Source organism: Primulina tabacum, chromosome 18 (assembly GCF_025594145.1).
Source record: "Primulina tabacum isolate GXHZ01 chromosome 18, ASM2559414v2, whole genome shotgun sequence".
NCBI lineage: Eukaryota > Viridiplantae > Streptophyta > Magnoliopsida > Lamiales > Gesneriaceae > Primulina > Primulina tabacum.
In genome coordinates, this window is record NC_134567.1 from 5,312,055 (window position 1) to 5,317,696 (window position 5,642).

The following is a 5,642-nucleotide window of genomic DNA, read 5'->3' on the forward strand; positions in this document are numbered from 1 at the left end:
ATTAGGAGGAACACCATGAAGATAGACATGTTGAGATATCACGCCGCATACCGATGCTAGAGAACGCCCAGCCGTCTTTGATGGTGCACGCCCCAGCATTGTGAGGCCTATTGTGCGGGCAAACCACTTCGAGATCAAGCCAGCTATAATTCAGATGATTCAGAATATAGTCCAGTTTGGAGGATCTGCAGTAGATGACCCAAAAACGCACATCGCAGATTTTCTTGAAATTTGCGATACTTTTAAATTTAATGGAGTTTCTGATGATGCTATTAGATTGCGTTTATTTTCTTTCTCCTTACGTGACAAAGCTAAAGCATGGTTAAATTGTTTTCTTGTAGGTTCGATCACCACATGGGAAGACATGGTGAAGGCATTTTTCATTAAATACTTTCCTCCATCTAAGACAATGAAGTTGTGGGCATACATCATCACATTTGCTCAATTCGAGCAAGAATCTTTATATGAGGCATGGGAGCGTTTCAAAGATCTATTACGAAGATGCCCTCATCACGAACTGCCACTTGGGTTAGTCGTTCAAACCTTTTATTATGGCTTACTCACTCATAATCGTACTATGATAGATGTTGCTGCTTGTGGGAACCTATTGAGAAAAACTACTGCGGAAGGCTACGAGTTATTGGAGGAGATGGCTGCTAGCAGCTATCATCCTCAATCTGAAAGGAACATCCAGTGGAGAAGTGCAGGAGTTCACCAGGTAATTGACTTTTCTGCTATTACTGCACAACTTGATGTTTTGAACAGGAAATTGGACAGTTTGAATATGAGTGGCACAGCTATGCGTCTTCAAGAGATATTCTGTGATAAATGTGGAGGTGAACACTTTGTGAAGGACTGTCAAGATGACAATCCCTTCTATGTGCAAGAAGAGGCACCAGTGAATCAAGTGTGAGTCAAAAACCATCCAAGGAATGATCCGTATTCGAACACATATAATCCTGGATGGAGGCAACATCCCAACTTCTCATGGGATGGTCAAAACAGTCAGAATCGACCACAAGGAGGACAACCATATGGGAAACAACCGATGTACAGATCTGACCCTCCTAGAGAAGAAAAGTCTAATTTGGAGCAAATGATGTCTAAGTTTATCTCTTCCACTGAAACTAGACTCCAAAACCAAGATGCATCGATAAAGGGGCTAGAGAATCAGATTGGACAGTTAGCAAAGATGATAGTAAGTAGAGAGCCGGGCACCTTGCCAAGTAACACAGAGACCAATCCAAAAGATCAAGTGAAGGCCATCGAGTTGAAGAGTGGGAAAATTTTAGAGTCTAGAGAAAAGGAAAAAAGTCAAGTACCAGATGAACAGACTGAGACATCCCAAGGTAAGTCTTCGAACACTACACCAGCACCCACTGCACGATCAAAAATTGTTATACCTCCTCCTTTCCCTGCAGGATTGAAAAAAGCAAAACTTGATGTGCAATTTGGTAAGTTTCTTGAGGTGTTTAAAAAATTGCATATCAATATTCCTTTTGCCGATGCTTTTGATGTAAATACCTAGTTATGCTAAATTTTTGAAGGATATCTTAGCAAACAATAGAAAATTGGAGGGTCACATGACGGTAAATCTAACTAAAAATTGCTCCGCTTTGGCGCAAAACAAAATCCCACCGAAACTTAAAGACCCAGGGAGTTTTTCTATTCCTTGCATGATTGGTGATGTTTTTCATAAAGCTTTTTGTGATCTTGGTGCGAGTATTAATCTTATGCCTTTGTCTGTGTTTAGGAAACTTGGATTGGGAGAACCTAAGCCAACGAGGATGTCTTTACAGCTAGCAGACAGATCTGTCAAGTATCCACGGGGAGTTATTGAGGATGTGCTAGTGAAAGATGACAAATTCATTTTTCCTGCAGATTTCGTGGTGCTCGACATGGAGGAGGATATGGAGATGCCTTTGATTTTGGGGAGACCGTTCCTTGCAACTGGCGAGGCTCTAACTGATGTGCAGGAAGAGAAGTTGAGATTGAGAGTGGGAGAAGAGGAGATTACTTTTGACGTTTTTAATGCACTTAAGCACAAACTGCATTCTGATAGTTGTTATATAATTTATGCTTTTGATTCTCTTGTGTCTAACTATGTGCAGAATGCTCTTAGGGACCCTTTGGAAGCCACTCTCACTACGGAATTAAGAGAAGACGAATTGGATGCAGAGAAAGCCGAAATAGTGGAATACCTCAATGCCAACCAGCAATGGAAGAGGCCAACCTCAGAGAAGATTGATCCAAAGATGCAAGAGGTAGTAAAAGCATAAACAATCAAACTCCTTGATGCAGGTATTATCTATCATTATCTGATAGTGCATGGGTAAGTTCTGTTCAATATGTGCCGAAAAAGGGTGGGATTATTGTTATCACAAATGAACAAAACGAATTAATACCCACTAGGACAGTCACGGGATGGCGTGTGTGCATTGATTATAGGAAATTAAATGATGCTACCCGTAAAGATCACTTTCCGCTGCCCTTCATTGATCAAATGCTTGAGAGGTTAGCGGGTCATGAGTTTTATTGTTTTTTGGATGGGTATTCAGGGTATAACCAAATCATGATTGCACCCGAAGACCAAGAGAAAACCACTTTCACTTGTCCTTATGGCACTTTTTCTTTTAGATAGATGCCCTTTGGTTTGTGTAATGCCCCTGCCACTTTTCAGCGATGCATGACCGCTATATTTCATGACATGATAGAAAACTTTCCTTGAAATATTTATGGATGACTTCTTGATATTTGGATATTCTTTTGATGACTGTTTGCAGAATTTGAAGGTGGTGTTGATGAGATGTGAGGAGACGAACCTGGTGCTGAATTGAGAGAAGTGCCACTTCATGGTACAAGAGAGAATTGTCCTAGGACACAAGATTTCGGAGTATGGAATAGAGGTGGATAAGGCAAAAGTGGAAGTTATCAAGAACTTACCACCCCCGACATCCATAAAGGGAGTTAGAAGTTTCCTAGGCCACGTCGGTTTTTATCGGCGTTTTATCAAAGATTTTTAAAAAATTGCCAAACCTCTGTTTTCTTTACTTATGAAAGATATGTCTTTTGATTTTAATTATAACTGTCTGCAGGCATACAAGGATTTAAAGGAGCGCTTGGTGACGGCTCCTGTCTTGGTGGCACCGGATTGGAATCTACCCTTTGAGGTCATGTGCGATGCCAGCGATACTGCAATTGGTGCTGTTCTTGTCCAGCGGCAAAACAAGGTATTTCATACGATATACTACGCAAGTAAAACCTTAGATAAGGCTCAATTGAATTATGCAACCACTGAAAAGAAATTACTTGCATTAGTATTCGTGCTTGATAAATTTCATTCATATCTTGTTTTGTCCAAAGTCATTGTTTACAAAGACCACTCTGCACTGAAATATTTACTTGCTAAGAAAGATGCAAAGCCACGCCTACTTAGGTAGATTTTATTGTTACAAGAATTTGATCTACAAATAAAGGATAAGAAGGTGTTGAAAATGTGGTAGCAGATCACTTGTCTAGATTGGAACTGATTAGTACTGACTGCGTAGATCATGCTATTAATGATTGGTTTCCTGATGAACAGCTATTTGAGGTGAAACACTGTGCTTGGTATGCAAATTTCGCTAACTTTCTTGTCACAGGAACACCACCACCAAATATATCGTTTCATCAACGAAAGAAATTCTTCTCTGACGTGAAACATTATTTTTGGGAGGAACCATTCTTGTTTAATATTTGTGCAGATTCCATGATAAGAATGTGTGTTGCAGAGGAAGAGTTTGGTCAAATTCTCAACCATTGCCATGACCGTGAGGTAGGTGGTCATTTTGGACCAACAAGGACGGCATCTAAGGTACTTGAATGTGGCTTTTATTGGCCAACCCTCTTTAAAGATGCTCGTTCTTATCTGCTAGCCTTTGATAAATGCCAGCGGACAGATAACATCTCTAACTATCATGAAATGCTATTAAACAATATCATTGAGTGTGAGGTTTTTGATGTGTGGGGGATAGATTTCATGGGACCGTTTCCCAGTTCGTTCACGAAAAAATATATTTTGGTTGCGGTTGATTATGTGTCTAAGTGGGTAGAGGCAAAAGCATATGATACTAATGATGCTCAAGTGGTCCTGAAATTTTTAAAGAAAAATATTTTTAATAGATTTGGAACACCACGAGCAATCATTAGTGATGGTGGCACCCATTTTTGCAACAAATTATTTAAAAAACTTTTGGGCAAATATGGTGTCACAGATAAGATATCTACCCCCTATCACCCCCAGACGAGTGGTCAAGTGGAAGTGTCTAACCGAGAGATCAAGCGGATTTTGGAAAAAGTGGTAGGTGTCAGTCGGAAAGATTGGTCTCTGAGGTTAGATGATGCTCTTTGGGCATATAGGACTGCTTTTAAAACACCTATAGGCACTACACTATATAGGCTACTGTTTGGTAAAGTATGTCATTTACCTGTAGAGTTAGAGCATCGGGCATACTGGGCAACAAAAGCACTAAACTTTAACTTTACTGCTGCAGGTGAACGACGTCTACTTCAATTGGATCAGTTGGAAGAATTCCAAAATCTGGCATATGATCTCGCATTTTCATACAAGGAGAAGACAAAGAGGGCTCATGACAGGTGAATCATCAAAAGGGAATTCAAGGAAGGTGAAAATGTCCTGCTCTACAAATCCCGGTTGCGACTATTTCCCGGAAAATTGAAGTCGCGATGGTCTGGTCCATTCGTGATTTCTAAAGTTTACCCATCGGGAGCTGTGGAACTGCAAGATGGAAAGGATGGGACATTTACGGTTAATGGCCAGCGACTGAAGCACTACAGGGATGGCACAATTGAGCCACAACTTGGAATCACCTAGTTCCAAGACAATACAAACTAAAACTGACCGACAGTCAAGCTCTCGACTATAAATTGAGAACTATCTCTCTTCCCCTTATCTTGCACTTAGTTCGATTTTGTTATTTTATTTATTTATTTTATCTAAATATATACAAAAAAAAAGAAAAAAAATTCAAAAACCCGAGAAGCTCGGGCTAGGGCAGTATTACTCTACCACCCCAGCGCGACTCCCTGGCACGCTGGGGACAGTGGGCATCGCGCTAGGGCGGTAAAATTATACCGCCCCAATGAGACCCCTCTGATTTTCACCAGAACGCAGCGCACTAGGGCGGTCAAACTTTATCGCTCAGCGCGCCGCGTTATAAAACCGTCCCCTTCCCTTCTCCTTTTCACTCTGCGTGCCCACAATTTCTCCCCACACCGAAAATTTTTGATAAATTCGCCCCTCACCTTCAATCTTCCCCTCTTGATTTACAGGAACTCGAGTTCATACACTCCCACAACACTCAAGCCGTCGGTGACTTCGTTCTTCCTTCAAATTCTGCAAAGCTACGCGGATTGGCCTTGGCATCTCTCCACACCCACATTCATACATGGCTCCGAAGAAATCAAAGGTAACACACGCCTCTTCTTCCTCATCGTCTGGTACTAGAGGTAAATTTGTCAATGAGGACGCCCGAAATAGATATAAACATGGCAAAGTTAATAGGCGCCCCATTCCGGAGCGGGGGTTTGATTTATCCTCTAGATCCTTAGGTTTGTTGCATGCTATTAAGCAACGGGGATGG

General features: G+C 41.2%; 1 non-coding gene across 1 annotated transcript; it reads right to left on the reverse strand.

Moving 5' to 3' along the window:
- Window positions 1-413: 413 nt before the first annotated feature.
- LOC142533994 (small nucleolar RNA R71) lies at window positions 414-519 on the reverse strand. The gene has a single exon (XR_012816867.1). It is a non-coding gene; the product is annotated as a small nucleolar RNA R71 (small nucleolar RNA).
- Window positions 520-5,642: the final 5,123 nt, after the last annotated feature.